The 16,839-nt window shown below is 37.1% G+C and overlaps 1 protein-coding gene across 1 annotated transcript in view; it reads right to left on the reverse strand.

The window, feature by feature from the left end:
* The window catches only part of nbas (NBAS subunit of NRZ tethering complex), a 212,561-nt gene that overhangs the window by 33,916 nt on the left and 161,806 nt on the right, over window positions 1–16,839 (reverse strand). The gene's annotated exons all lie outside the window — the stretch shown is intronic.

Here is a 16,839-nt window from a genome sequence, read left to right on the forward strand (position 1 = left end):
CAGGGGGACAGGGCAACTGTGGAGGCAGACTCGGCCCCGCCGGCTGCAGTTTGGGGACCAAGGTTTAAAGAAAGTTCACCCCAAAATTCACTTATTTTCTACAACAAGGGTTGAGGTTATTTTCTGAGTAATCCATCTTTTTTTAGAGTTATAGACAAAGATGTTTGTTCATTTTAACTTAATTTAAAAACCAAAAATCAAACAACAGTATATTTTAGGCTTGTTCCTAGCCAAAGCCTCAAGGCTAACATGCTACACAGACAGAAAGTACTCCCCAGCAAAAGCTTCAGTGTAGACACTCGATTTGGTAACATTTTTTCAGTACAATTCCTCATGTCGACGTCTCAATACAAGAAAGACGTTACAGACAAGCAGTATGGATGTTTCCAAGTGCGTTATTATGGACGAAGATGAAGACAAAGATAACTGAGCAATAGTGTGTCATTAAAATGAAATTGCATTTTCAATATTGAATCTAAAAAGGAAAATATTACTTTCAAAATAATCCCAACCCTTAGTCTACATGAGGGTGAGTAGAAAATGAGTGAAGTTTGAGTGAACTAGCCCTTAAAGTAAGACTATATTGAATCATAGTGTAACAGCTGCGAAGAAAAACTTCCTTTTAGAAGGCAGAAACCTCAAGCAGAACCAGACTCCTGCTGTGATTGACAGGGAGGGTAGAAGTAGGAAGATAAACAAGAGAAAGGGGGAGAGTATAGAGTAGGGCAGCAGATTCCAGGGAGGATCATGGAGGAAAATCTGGAACAGTTGTCGTCTACAAAGGGCTCACAAGCAGAAATGTGCTGATAAACAATCCTTATCAGGACAAGATCTACTGTATTGATCTTTCATCAGTGTACAAGTAGAAATGATAGATCCCTGAATCCACACAGAACAACCCTTTCTACTGTAGTAATACCATAATGGCTTCTTGTGGAGTAAAGGTTACAAAGGGTGCGATTCTCCGACTTCATCTGATGCCTGAAATCAGCACATGATGGAGGACGAAATGGAAAATGTGTGTGCACCACGGTTAGGACGGGCCGAAGCTGCTCGAGGGCAAATGAAAACTGTCCTAAGGCCACACTTTGACAACACACACACTCTCTCGCGCACAGCTTGAATAACAGATACAAATGGAGATGATGCATAAAAGAGCAGCGGATGATTGGTTTTCCTTTCATAAACGTGCGTGTATGTGTGTGAAAGGAGGAGGCAACAGTGATGAAAGTGCAGTCGGCCGCGTGGCCTCCAGAGATCCTGGACTTTCAGAGACAAACACACCTAAACACAAGCAGGAAATCAACACACACACAGTTATATATTTAAATGCAGAGCTTCAATAAACTCCTGTGAAATCCTTTCCTCCGTATGTCGCAGTCTTTCCTGGAGGAATACACTCTAAATAAATATTCACACATCAAAGGAGCTGTTTTAAATATGAGGCTTTCAACACACCAGTGACACTTAAAGGTACGACTGCAGAGCCTTTAAACACAAACACACGTATGTTGCAGGAAGTATACCCTCAGAGTTTTCAGCCACATTTAGAAGGAGGTATTTTTGTGTGGTTGGATTTGAATAACAAGATTGCAATAGTTTCTATTTTAAAAATGAATTTGCCCCTTTATCTAAATGCTAGTTGAATAACAGGGAGACAAAACACAAGTAAAATATAATTGAATGCAAAAACATGTAGCTAAAAGGAACATAAAAATAAAATTGCGTGTTATTGCCAAGTATAGCAAGACACGACTGGATTACCATTTGCTGAACCTTCATCCACTTCTCAAGCAGATACTCGTCAATACAAGAAATTATTTGCAGTTAGCCACATTATAAAGTGAGTTTTGCTGATGAATACTAACAAATGCAACAGTTGACATGCTATTGGCTAAAGCTAGCCGCTAACAGGATTGTCAATAATGATAAATACAATGTTTAGTGCCAAGTAAGGGGAAAATAAATGGATGTTTTTACTCTGTAAACGGAAAGACATGGAAGTGGTAATGGCTGACATTATTGTCATTAAAAAACAATAATAAAGACATGAATAAACTTCCCATTCTCAAATAAGAGGGTTTAATGTTGAAACACATACTATATTGTATATGAATGAATTTCTGACTCAGTAAATGCATCAAAAAAACTCAATTAAAACCCTAATAATCAAATTGAAAGGTGGTCCTGAGAGAGGCAAAGCTACATGGTGTTTTAAACACCAAAAGTTGGAGGCACCAGTGATGTTTTCTGAAAGCTCACGTCACATTAATCTACCTCCAATAACAGAGAAAATATTTACTCTGTACTATTCGGCATTGAGTGGAGGATTTGTACAGCAGTTTGTAATCTGAATTGATAACAGTGGAGATGGCAGCGAGGACTGTGATATGTTGTGGAGCGTCTCTGTGATGGATCGGTCCCAGTGATGCGTGCACTGATGCAAATACAAATGCTTGTTTGCAATTAATCAAAGTAAAATGTTTGACTGGAAATGAGACAAAATTCCTTCTTTTTTTTTTCGTTTTAGTCTCAGACACCAAACAGCTCAATCACTCAAAATTAACGACTGGATGTTGATACCAAACACGGACTGCGGTTGACAGTTTTGAGGTGCATATGTTATCATAATAAAAGTTGAATTGTTTGGGGTGAAAATGTCAGCCTAAACCCCCCCCCCAACCAAATTACTCTATTACATATTAACCAGTTTTTAAAACCAGTGCTTATTTTTATTTTATTTTCATAGAATGGGAAAACAGTTCCTGACATCACTTCACTACTTCATAAAACTAATATATAAAAGTAAATAATTATTATTTGTAAAGTGCCTTTCCCAGACCAGGGTCACAAAGCGCTTAAACAATCAAAAATAATACAAAGTTAAAATACATACTTTAAAAGGTCTAGACAACATAGTGACAAACATTGTTTAAAGGATCGGGGAAATGCGAGTTCTCCTACTAGAGCAGGTTAGAATTCTCACAGCAGAGTTTCGTATTAATGTCAGGCGAAATTTGAATTAAAAATGTAGGACTTGCCTTTGGAAAAATGTTAAATTATATTCACAGTGACAGTAAAACATTAAACTAAAAAAAGTTTTTGATCATTTTTTTAATTCCTTTTTTTTGCATCCTCGAGCAGTTCAAATATTAAAGTTGAACTAACTTTAAGACTCGCATAATTGCATCACACTGGATAAGTATTAAGAACACGATCTAAACGTCGGTAATTGTCTACAAGAAGTTCACTATTTGATTCGACAAAGACGTTTCATGGCTTTTTCTTTTTCTATCAAAGAAATGATTTACAGCTGAAACCCCGTCCCCTGCTAGCATACCTCCATAGTAATCTTCTCTTTGACTGGGCAATTATCTCAGTCCTTGACCTAAGAGTGAGAGGTTGAGAAGGGGGGAGTGGAAGTGTGGGAGGCGGTTTGGGGGGGGTTGGAAGGGCTGTCACTTGATTTCAGTATATCAGCCCGGGGGTAGAAGTGGAGCGCTGGGATGCAGAGATCTCAGTGTCTGGCCTTTACTGAGTAAGCTGCGAACGACAGCATCAATATTCATTGACCGCTTCGGCTAATGTCCCGAGCGATGGGAGGGATAAAGTTGAAGAGGTCGTACACTCTATACATGGAGCGAGGGTGAGGGAAGGAGTGACACTGCTTAGATGAGAGCAGATGATGAAAGAGGGCAACTTCCAGCTGGAGTAAGGAGAAAACCTTAAAGGCCAGTGCACTCTGAGGCTGCTGGGAGTTTATTAAGGCTTGAAAAAAGGAAACCCAAAAACATGAGAGCGAGACATGAGCGCTGGAATATTGATGTGGGCTCAGATGGAGAACTCGCGAATGCAAACATGCATCCTTGAGGCAAACAAAAAGCATCTTCAACAACAGCCTCTATTTGTTCCGTTGTTTGACATACGCCCACGTTTAGCAGACACCTGAGTGTACACGGTGTGCCTCGAGGGAGGGGGAGCCGAAGAAAGAGTGGTTAAAGAGAGGGAGCAGACGAAGGAGAAGACGACCGCGGCCTGGTAGAAATGCTGTCATACAGCTTCTTGACATGACACCAACACTAGAGAACATCAATATGTAGATGACGCACTTTTGCAGGAAATTGAATCCATCCAGAGGTGATTGGTGTTGATGTATCATACGGTGATCATGCGTGTGCAAGTGAAGGTATGAGGACGGCCGAGGAGGAAACAAGCGTACTTGGATATGAGTGGAGCTCATCAGGATTCAGATTGTTATCTCGGCTATACAGCATAAATAACTGATCTCCCACCAGGACTTTTTCTTTCTCAGGTACATTGAAACACCTGCACTGCAAAAAAATAGACTATTTCCAAAATGTGATTGAGTCATAATATTCCATATTTTATATACATTTATTTAAACATAAATAACAAAATAACCAATATGAGCACTTTTAATTTTCTCAATGTATGCTAAGAGAAAAGACAAGAAACAGAGAAAATATAGTCTAAACCAACAAAAATCTTAAGAGTCGTATTTAAGTTCAAACTGTTTATGCATCATTAAAAATGGTAATTACTAAAACCATACACGAAACATGATCACTCTGACCTTAGAGGATACAGTTAATCGGCCACACTTTTTTCTCAGTATGATTTAATGTATGGTTACTTCCTGTAAATTAAAGAATATTAATGAAGACTATGTTTTTTTTCAAATTATTATTATTTTTGTTTTTATTGCCATTAATGTTGTTATTATTGATGTATGTGTTGTTATTGCTAGTACTGTTGCTGCGGTTATCATTGTTGTTGTAATTACTAATACTCTTGTTAATATAATGGTCATTATTACAGTTGTTATTATTGTTGTAACCTATAGCTTGTATTGTTTTTGCTGTTACTAGTGTTGTTATAATGTTGTTACTGCTATAGTTGCTGTTATTATAGCGATTATTGTCTTTGCTGTTTTCATTGGTGTTTTTGCTGTTACTTCTTGTGTTGTTTTGATGCAATTATTATGGTTATTGCTGATGTTTTTGTTGTTATAGTTGTTGTTGTTTCTTATATTTTGTATCTAATGCTGTTATAGAACTGGGCCTATGTAACACACTTAGTTCCAAATCGTTGATTCTTTGAATCCTTTCAACTTTGCACAGTGGTCTGACTTGTCAATCAAGAGATTAGAGATTGTTGTCACTAGGTACATACACCTAAAGGTCTGACAAAGAGAGGATTTATCTGTGGCCTTATTATGTGAAGGAAAACACATTAGAGCTATCACAAGCCATCTAAATTCTAAATAAACTTGTAAAATATGCTGTCAATAATATAAAAAATCTATGTATTCCTAGTGGAGCTACAGGGTGGATACAAGGCCATGATGTTACCGTGCAAGTAAGTGGAAAAATAAACATATAAATGACATGTTATCATATTAGTTTTAAGATACTATGTCTTTTTTTTAATCCTACATTGTAGCTCCGCCGCCATTTCCAAAGTCAGCGAGGTTGCTTTTGGCTGAAAACCAAGCTGTATTTTAAAAGTGTGAAATTCCCAATGGCAGCTACATATGGAGCTGCCAACACTGGTTTGGAAGTAAGACACACATGAGGTAAGGAGGCGGTTTATTAGCAGCAAACAGTACATTGTGTCTGTTGTTAGAGTCAATAAGCCTTATGGAAAGGATAAACATCCTCTTATTAAACCATAGTAATTAAGATTTTAGACACAAAAACCAGACCACAATATTTTGTCTTAAAGCCCATTGTTTTGTATTTGTATTATTATTCAACTATTTTCAGCGACTAATTCCCTCATTGAGGGGTGGTTCTGGAGCCTTTTCCAGCTACTTAGGGTAAGAGGCGTGGGGCACCCTAAACAGGAGGCCAGTCCTTCACAGAGCACACAAACACAAGCAACCACTCAAACCTACAGAAAATGTATAGTGTCTAATCAACCTCTGTATGTTTTCAGACTGTGGGAGGAAACCAAAGAACCAAGATAATAATCATCATTATTATTATTTAACTTCACGTACCAGACTTGACCCAGATGGAGTCCACGGCAGAGGTGATGTAGATAAAGATTGACGCTCCTATATAGGAAAACTGCACAACGTTACCCTGAATTGGCTGTGAAAACAGATAATGGTGCATGACTGTCCAGCCTTAAGCTCAGAATTTGTCCTGGTTCTCGTCTGTCTCTTTGCTGCCCACTCCTACCACCCCGGGCTCTATTCTTATATCATCCCTTGTCCTTCTCTCCCCTTCCCAGCAAATCCCTTTTTTTTTTTTTTTGTTTATTTTATTGGACTGCCTCCTCTCCAGTGTTCTTTTTTTGGACTGAATCATCAGCAAGCCCACCGAGATGAAAGAGTGTTATGATCGTCTCTCCCCCGGCTACGAGGGTAGCATAAATAAAGTTTTTGTTAGAGGTGGAGAACGATGGGAAGAATAAGCCCTAAAAAAGCCGTTAAAGAAAGTAAAGGCTACAACACTTGTCCATGGTAAAACAACAACAACATAAAATACCGTTATTATAGTCGTTCTAACTCGCTTAATAATTCAAATATATCATTTCGTGGAGCAATTACTGGGATTGTGTTTTTATTTGAAAATGAGAATACATGAGGTTAAATATTTAATTGCTTAATTCAGAGAACACACACACATTTACAGTTTATTTATGATATTAATTGATTAATAAAAACATTATGACCTTGGATTAGAGGAAAATAATACCACAAATTGTACTTATCTCTTAAGTCTTTGGTACAATCTAAGGATATGTTTTTGAAAGAAAAGGTGATGAAAAGTACGTAGTAAGTGTATTTGTAAGATGAAATCTTTCCCCGAGTCAGCTGTATGTGCTTGTACTTATTAACTCACGAGAGCATCAGCGGGGGAAAGTGATCAGAATCATAATTATTTCAGCTCGTTTTAAACGCTGCCACTCGCTTTTTAACAGCACGTCAAGTTGGTTTCAATTTGAAGTCCCTCTTGACATAAGTGGCAGTCGATTTTCTGTTGTTTTATTCCATATTTGATTCCAATTTCCTTTCACAATCTGAAGATATATTCAGGTTAAATCAGGACGAATATCAAGCGAGTAATTGTGAGGGAATGTCTGTCCACTGGACTGGCTGACACTGCTCTAGTCTAGGCCGTTGATGGGTTCCAGGGTGTCGCCCCCGTCTCTTAGCAAACATAGCTGGGATCGTCTCCATCCAACCATAGCTGCAGCTCAGCGGGAGTAAAAGGATTGTCAATTAATGAAGAAAGAAATGTGTCAAAACATGTGTGGAAAAAAATGATTCACTATTGAACGCCAGAAAGTGTTTACATCCTGTGTTTCAGTCAAAAGATTTTAATCAGTTTTAAATAAGGATCATCAGAAATAGTACATACCAATACCACACCTCTTCATTCAGGAAAAGCTCAATGTCGCCAATTAATTCAAGGCTATTCAACTCACAGAAGTAAACAGTAGTAAACGTTTTCCAAAACTGGAGGTTAATTAACTTAACTCTGTCATGATCCTTAGCGTGTTAGAAAACATCCGCTACACTACTTGCTGGAGATTCTTTTCAGGCAGCGAGTTTAACGCATCAGAGTAGTTTCAGTTTGCCCTTGACTCGGCACTGTTGTGGAGTAAAACGCGTAATGAGACAGTGACTCTCTTAACATCCTCTAATAGTAGCTTCCTGCTGAGGCAAAGACTGGTCGGATTCATTTTATAGAAAGCTGATATTTACTTTTACGTTGCCCCTGAGTGAGCAAATCAATGGGGGTCCCCCGACCTTTTTTTTCGTGCAGCATAATGTCAACATTATTTTCAAAGAACAAGCTTCAAATAGCAACAGCAAGAGAAAAACAAAACGGTCAAGCGAAAAAAACAACAACAACTCCTTATAACGCTGACTCACCCTGAGCCCTTGACTCTTCGCAACAACATGGTTCAATATGGGGTTAATGTTTTTATCCCCAGTTTACAGGCTCCTTTTGTCTAGTAAACTTGACCAAAACGGGCGTCTTGACGTATAAGGAGTCACAGGCTAATGCTACTTCAGAGAAAATCCTTCACCTTTCAGACAGTAAAAATCAATAGAGATGTAATGAATGTTTTTTCCTTCTGTGCGGCCCAATAACAGATGCCTCATGGCCCAGACGCAACGTTTTCATCTATTATTATGGAATAAAACTTCGCTCTATTGATTGAAGGCAAAGAATGAAGAGGAATATAATTAGAGAAGAATATATTTGCGTATAATATGCAACAGAGTTGATTTAAATCTACAGCACAGGTGAAAACATTGCATTAGTCATAATAATGATAATATATTCTGCTTCAGCTTCTACTCTCATCATTTTTTAGTGCTTCTCTGTCGTCTTCTTCCTTTATGTTCTCATGTTCTGATGCAGGCCGAGGGCCAAATCTGTCCTGCCAAGATACTTTTGGAAACTTTCTAGAACCTAAAGATTTCTATAAAATACTAGTTTAATGTCCGCCATTAATCAACTAGCTACACTAGAGACAAGGATTCTGATAACAAAGTGTTTATTCCACAAACTGACCACCAGGTTGTATCTCAGACTTAAAGAACAGAAATCAAAGATGGTTCAAAGTCACAACAATTTTACTTGTACAAGGAGAGACGAAATACTCATAAATACATAATAATTCTCATATCTGTCTGATTTCTCTCTGAAGTGAGAACTGTTTTGGTTAAATATTTATGCTCCACAGTGAGTTATTGATTATCTGACACCAAATATCACAAGTGGAAAAATGTAATGCTGGTCTTAGAGGAATGAAAGCATTGTGTTCTTCCTGATCGGAGTAAACCTGGTATGTGCCATTCGAATGCATCCCCTTACATTATGTCAAACTTTAAATAGTATTGAGTCTTAATTACCCTAAATGTTTTAAGTATAGTTTTTGTTTGACCTGTGACTTTATTTAAAAACTCTCGGCCCTTTTTTATGTTTGACAAAACTGCTATATTTTTTTGTCTCTGTCTTCATTTTTTAAATTTAATTTTCTGCTTCTTCTTCATCCAGAAACCATTTTTTCTCCCCCTTTCAAAGCATCCAAGTCTTAAAAGTTTTCCAAATGAGCTGTCACTCTGATGTACTCCAATGAAAACCTCAGCATTTGAAACTCTGCCATTGTACTTCAGAGCTTAGTCAGTCTTACAAGAGACGTATGCAAGACTCCAGATTACATTCCTGTCAGTTCGGAATAGATAGTGCATTGATGAATTAAATTAAAAAACATTTGTTTCAGATGTAATGTGTGAATTCAGGAATGACCAGATCTAGTTTTCAGAGCTTCAAAAAACAACCAAAGTGGGAAAATGGTGTTTGTTACCAAAGTGAAAAGAGACGTTGCGATGTGAGGAAAGTCAAACGCAGGATTGGGACACAGTTATTATTCACGCGGGGTTCCAATGGCTGAGAAGTTAACCGAGAGTGCAAATATCGAGCAGGAGCAGCCATATTGTTCGGACTTGCAAGGTCAACCCACGTCCACAACAGTGTCACAGCAAACCACCCATGCCACTGACAGAGGGGAGGAAGGAGCGAGTAATGAGAATAGGCTGTTACTGCTGGTGATGGTGAAGTAATGATGTGTTCAGACATCACGACACACGGAGGATTTTCAACATCATGTTATTATCATTACATCAAGAGCGTGAGGTGGACCTCGATTCGACGTCCTCTGTGACAGAGTGAAGTTTCTTTGAGGTAGAACAATACTTGAAATACTAGCAAAGATAATAATTTGGAGCCTCTGTATGACAGCTTCATGCACTATATAATTGATAAGAAAATGTCCCTGGACTGACAAAAGACATATATTATATCCAGCAGTGAAAGAAGTAATATTGAACACAACAGGGGAGGTGCGCACTATATTTGACAGTAAAATAAAGACACTAATTTAACTGTCATGCTGTAAAAACTGAATACTGAATCTTTTCTCAAGATGGGAATGTGTTTAACAGATATGAAGTCACTGTTCATTTTAGCCCGATTATTTCGGATAGAGGATCTATGACTAGAAGATGGAGTTTTAAAGTGTGTCCAAATTTGAAAGCAAAACATGAATTTGCTAGAAATCATAAGGAAATGCCAATTCTCATTTACATTTTGTTAAATAAATGTTACATGAAAAAATAAGTCAAATTTATTGTGATCCATGGAAGTTAATGTGTGCCATCGGACATGATTTTTCCTAACACCCAATTTTTAAAACATAAATATTAGACTTTCAATTTCAAAAACATCATTTTTTAAATTCATGTGTACAAAAATCTAGAGAAAATGTTCAGTTTAATAAAATAATTGTTAAAAGTAAATAAAATGTAAAAAAAAACAAAAAAACAGCTACAATATTTTAAAGGAGGGGTAGGTGATTTTAAAGGAGGGGTAGGTCATATTTACGTTTTCAACATAAATATTTAAATGTAAACAAACATCCAAGCAATCAACATTTTTTTTTTACTTTGAATTGTTCACACTGAATATTTTTTTACATGTTAAATTTTACACTGAATTTATGAATGCATTGAAACCAAAAAAGAGCGTCAAAAAAATAACTTGAAATTGAAATTTGATGCTTTTCGAAATTGAAAGTCTAATTTTGATCCTGAAAAAATGTGGTGTTAGAAAAGTATTTAACTATGATGGCACACATACTTCCATAGTGGTCTCAAATTATTTCTTATTGGACACTATTTTAAAAGAGGGGTAGGTGATATTGAAAAACAGTTGGGCTAGTGACTTTTTGAATTTGAAAGTCCGACCCCCTTCCTTCAGACTTTCCCCCTCAAAAGGTTGACAGCGGGCAGTTAAGTTTGACAGTCTTCTTACCATCCAATCATCAGTGGGCTGAATAATACGACAATCATTTCCACAGTAAAACAAATGATCCAGAAAAAAAACACCTACCACAGCTTTACAAGCACAAACAGTGGTGCATCTCTGGAGTGGACATATTTAGGATCTCTGCGTGAAATATAATTAATCAACATTTTTAATGGACGACTGCACACTTCACCTCCAGAATGGTGCACTTGGACTCACTGACCCCGAGATTAGACAGAGGTGACATTTTAACATCGGGCTGTTATGACTAATCACTCATGATGAAGTCACAAAATCTATCTCCGGCCTCACCTCTATAACCTCTCCCCCCGTCTCTCGGCCCGAATGGCTAAATGTCAGCATTCACTCGGATAATTAATGTCACTTTATTCGTATCTTTTCTCTGTGTTAGTTCAGGCAAGAGGACAGAAGTGACCGGATTTTAAGGACAATAGTCGTGGCTCCCCAATTTAATAATGACGTGAACAGACGAAATTGAAATTCTATCCTCCCAGATTAAAATTCTGTTGAAATTTTATCATGAACAAGCCTTCATCCTGTGAGGGAAAGAGAAGAGACGACGTAAAAAGATGCTTGTGATTAAAAAAACAGAGACCAAACTTGGTTTACAAAAAAATAAAACGATGCTAAAATGATGAAATCAGATCCAATTTTTATAAATCCAAGAAGCAGTAAGTCTCTCATCATGACCATGTTTTGAACTTATTACTTTATAAACTTCCTCCCCGTCTGAAATCTCAGCGAACAAAAGGTTATCAGAGCAGAGTCTATTATGACGTAATAATGGTTTCAATCCTCCTTCGGCCAGCTGTTATCACCCCTCGCTTTATTTGTACAACAAGTCTTCTTGGATTGAAGAAGCTTTTGGGATTGATCACGCGCGGTGACAAACCTCGACACTTGATCAATCACAACAGAGTGGGCGTGGTTATGGTAAACACGACTTTATCCCCAGAAAAATTAAAAAATGTTGTCAGTGGGCGGGGCTTAGGTATATTTTCTAATGTAAATATTTCAATGAAAAGAGAGCTTTGTACAAACAGACACATACTGATGATACAATACAAGTCTATTTAAAGTCTAAATAAGAGACACTCAAATCTACGCATGAGTTGCCCTTAAAGTTCAACCACTAGACGACTGTGTTGGTTGACATGGGGACAAGTTTCCTGTTCAGGTATGCTTTTGTTTTGGAATCTGTACATCATGTACTATTTGTGTAAATTGTAAATAAATAATAAAAACCCATTTATAACAAATGTTATCGATCATTGAGCGTTTTCACATGTATGTGTGTGTGTGTGTGTGTGTGTGTGTGTTTGTGATTATACACTTTAGCTGCTCGTCAATAAAGTTAATCCTCTACGTTTAAATATCGTCATTGACAAAGTGTCCGTGCTTTAATGATGCTGATTATGTTTTTCCTGCTCAAAATCACTTTTTTTCTGTTTAAGATGGAAAACATCTTTTCATGAGTCGTTCTTAAATTAAAATAACTGCTCGTAAGATGCTCTCGATCCATAATATTGACTTTCTCCTCGTGTAAATGGAGTGGGTGGTACGTCACCTTCAAGGCATTGTAGGAAACATTCTTCTTGAGCTACAATGGGAACACTGTTACTTTCAGTCTATAAGGTCAAGGTCTCAAACTCGGCGGCCTTGGAGATGGTATTCTGTGGTTCTGCATTTGATTCTGAAGATTCTATGAATGCAAGCTGAGCGAGTGACACTATCTTTGTAAAAAGTCATTTCAAAGAGAGAAAAACACTTGCACGAAAAAATGTAAATAAAGAACAAAATATGAATCTTATTTGGATCCCGGGATATAATTCAACCTTCGGTTCAGTACAAATAAAATTGACCTGGGCTGTGTCCCAAATCGCACACTTCTCCAAGTGCACTGGTTTACAGTACACTTTAAGACAGTACACTTACTTGCCCAGTGTACAAATTTTCGAGGTAGTACTGTCTCAAATCAAACACTGCTGCTACACACTTGAAATGACTCGACATCTTCTTCTTCTACTACTATTTAATGCTGACACCAGATGTTGGAACACTATCAAGACACTTTTTACAAATTAAAACAAATTATTAAGTTGTGTTTCATTTTGTTATTACTGTTGTTGTGTTGTTTTGTTGTATAATTAGTGTTTTCTCAAGACTTTATACTGGTATCTTGCGTCGTCCATGACGTAGCTTCCGTTAACATCATCTACGTCACGAAGATGGAGCCGTTAAGGTCGGAAAGTGTCCATCGATCCACACTCAATTTTCTGGCCGTTTAAGTGCGTCAATTGAGTGCTCATTGCGCACTACATTTTCACACACTGCTCATTGGGACGCACTTGTTTACTCAAAATTTAAAGTGTAAGTGCAGAAGTGCACAATTTGGGACCCACCCTTGTTGTTTTTTACCATTAATATAACATAAATGAAAATTGTTTACTTTCTGTAACTAGATCCTTGTGCCCTGTGTTATACTGGCAATTAAAATAGTTTAAAAGTGGGTTTAAACTGGGGTTTAAATGGGATTAAAATAAAAAACAAACCCAGAAATTTTCCATAAAACCTGTTACCTATGTCTCTAACTTTTTGTATATCGTTGTGTAACTATTGTATTAAACTGTAGCAATGCATCAGGATATGCATCAACACAATAAGGCTGTACTGTGTGTGAGGCGGGTCCTGAAAAAGGACTGCCAATCAGAAGTGAGTGCCAGGGAGCGACACAAAAGAAGAATCTGTTATGGACGACACGCCTGAGAGTGCACATAAAAAAAAAGAAAAAGAAAAAGTGGAGGAGTGAATAAGGGCTGGAGAGGATAAGGAGACAACAAACGGATCAAAGCTTCGCTCACATTAGCGTTTCTCTCCCATTTCCTCTTGACATGAATGCAAACAGGCTGTGGGTGTTTACAGCCTCCGTCTGTGCACCGGCGTGTTGGAAATCTCTATAGACATGTTGACATCAATAATCTCAGTTACTTATCTTATTTTAAACATTAGAATATTTATAGATAACAACATCAACACAGACATTAATCTGCTTTCATAGGAGCCAACTTTTCCAGAGACAATAGCATTGTGAACATCATTGGATGAATGACTGGTTCATTTAGTAATATTACCTCCAAAGAGGCCAACATGTTACATGTTCTATGTTAGTCTTTGTATCCTTTGTCTTTGTTGTTTTTCTTTGATCTATGTTCTTTATCTTTATCTTTAGACTTAGATTGTTTCATCTTGTTCTTTCTCTTTATGTTAAACAATTTCCCGAAAGAGACCTCCTGAGGGATCAATAAAGTTTTACCTTACCTTACCTTACCTTACATGAGTCTAAAAGACATTGCAAATTATCTCTTAACTTAGACCTGGACAAAGTGCGGCAGAGAGGACATTTTTCTGATCTGAAAATGTCATTACAAGTTCAACTTTAAATATTGTTAAAGATCTTTGATTAAGGATAGTTTTTCCTATTTTCTTTCTTTCACTTGTCCATTCTAAGGTTATTGTTTATATATTTTCCAATATTTTATAAATGAAATGTATATAAAATTAAACATAACACAGATTATTTAATGCCAAAATAACAATTTTTTTGCATGTGACATATTTATGTCAAATTAAGACATACAAAACTTATTTTTGTGTCCTTTTATTTATTTATTTTGATACATTTTCCCACCATATTCAATTGTTTATTTGTCTCTTTCCTCCTTGAATTGCAGTCTATAATGTGGCCCCTGAGGAAATGTAGTCGTATGCCCCGTCTCAACTTATATCTTCGTCCTTAATATTTCTGTCTTACCATTTCACTTTTTGGTTGTTGTTATGCAACATGGTGGAATAAGTGCCACTTTTAATTGCTTCTGCTTGACTCGACTTAAGGTATAAATTAATATAATTCGTCTCCGTAAAAACGTGTTTTTTTTTCAAACTCTTGATTCTGGAGAAATGTTCCACGAGTCTATTAGTTTGCCACTTGACCCCGTCGGCTTAATTTATCCCAGTTCCCCCCTGGCGTCTCATTATTACCATCTTTTAATGAGCTCCAAATAATTACAGCTGCTGAGCGAGACCTTTCTGTTGTTCACATGTATTGATCATTCTACCGCACGAGTACAGATAAAGATCGCCCCGGTCTAATGGAGTTACTTTGGTCACTTGTTATGATCTTGTTTTGGTGGGAATAAAAGTTTGACGTGGTGAGGATTTTCTAATTAGCGAGTGGCGTGATGATTTCAGGGGTTATGGTATGGATTTATGATAATGATCAACTTCAGGGTAAATCATGGTTAGCGTAGTTATTACCGATTATAATACTACAGCTCGAGATTAGGAAAAATTGGCCGACAGGTGAAACATCAGTGCTTCTCGTCACCGACGGCGCCCACATACTCACATGGAAATCAAAGGTAAATGAGACGTCAGGCGAGGAGAAAAACCCGGGGCGTTCACATTCAAATGCCTTTTCGGTGACCGCAGGGAGAAGACAAGAGAAAGTGGGCACTTCATCTGACACGAGCCTCGCTCTTACAGAGGGACTTCTTTTTTTACAAGATTAATTAACTGATCCCTTGGATGTACACTCCCTTAAGACAGCCGGTGTGTGTGCAAGTGTGTGTGTGTGTGTGTGTGCGTGGCTTCATCAGGGCCTGCCAAATGTCTGTAGCGGGTCTAATTAGCTAAAGAGTTTGGGCCCACACACCTGTCTACCTGAGCTGACAAAGGCCCACGGCGCCGCGCATACATTTACACATTAATTAACTAGCTGGAGCCATTCATTAGCCAGTCAGGAAACTTAATGTGACTTGTTACTCAAAGGAGAGTGGGACGACACAACACACTAGAAAGATTAAAAAAAAAAGACATGACGTAGGATTGATCGACTCTTAGGAACAAGCTTGACCGACTCAAGTGGTGAATTAGTGGACGATGTGTCACGAGTGATAAGACAAACAAGAAGAATAACACATCTTAGAATGATATTTTAAAAACGTTAAGTATATTCTTTTTTTAATGTCTTTATTTCAGCACCTTCATGGCCTTTCTATTGTCCTTATGATGTGCAATTTTAAATTCATAGTTATCCAAATTTGATTTTATCTGATTGTGCTATTAAGCTTCACAATGATACATCATTATGAAGCTTAATAGCACAATCAGATAAAATCATCATTTTAATAAAATGAAATCAACTATCTCAAATCAAATATAAAATCTACAATAAAGAAAAGGAAAATCATTTAGCCACTTTCTTTAAGTTACAGGGGATATAAAGGAAGAAACCAAAAAAGGAATAGCGTGCCTTTTCTGGAATATTAGCAACTGCAATTTACAGCACTGCAGTAACACTATTCCGACACAAGGCAGCGCCAGAAACAATTTGTTAATCCTATGGATTAGGTCTTTTATATAATTTAACAGGGAAAAGCTAATACTTTGAAACCCAGAAACAAAGTGTTGTGTTTCCATAACAACACCAAGTATCACGTTAAGCGTAACCTTATCAACTAATGTGAAAGCTTGTATTAACAACAAGAGGTTAAGAGCAAGTTTGGGACAGTTAAATTAAAGTGTAAGTGCTTGTGGATCTTAAAGTTGACTCAGTCATTAAGTATTAACACACTTCATTTAAAATATATATATATATATTTAAAATATTGAAACTAAGTGCATGTGCATGTGTTGTACTTATTCATTAGTTACGGAATAAAATAACAAGATACAAAAAAGTATGATGACGGGTTCTGTGATCGAGTGCATTTGTCTGTCTATTAGTACAATAGCTGAAAAAAGCTATATATTAGGTACAAACAAAGATTGTAATAGTATTTTTTTATTTGTAGTGCTGGGCAACACATTAACTAAAATCAAGTGTTTCTAAAGACGTTAGTATATAGAAATGTCAAGATAAATATAGTTTGTTTCATCATTGTGCCTAGAACTTTGTTGTAGTCAT

Source organism: Callionymus lyra, chromosome 17 (genome assembly GCF_982586985.1).
Source record: "Callionymus lyra chromosome 17, fCalLyr1.hap1.1, whole genome shotgun sequence".
In the NCBI taxonomy this organism is placed as follows: domain Eukaryota; kingdom Metazoa; phylum Chordata; class Actinopteri; order Syngnathiformes; family Callionymidae; genus Callionymus; species Callionymus lyra.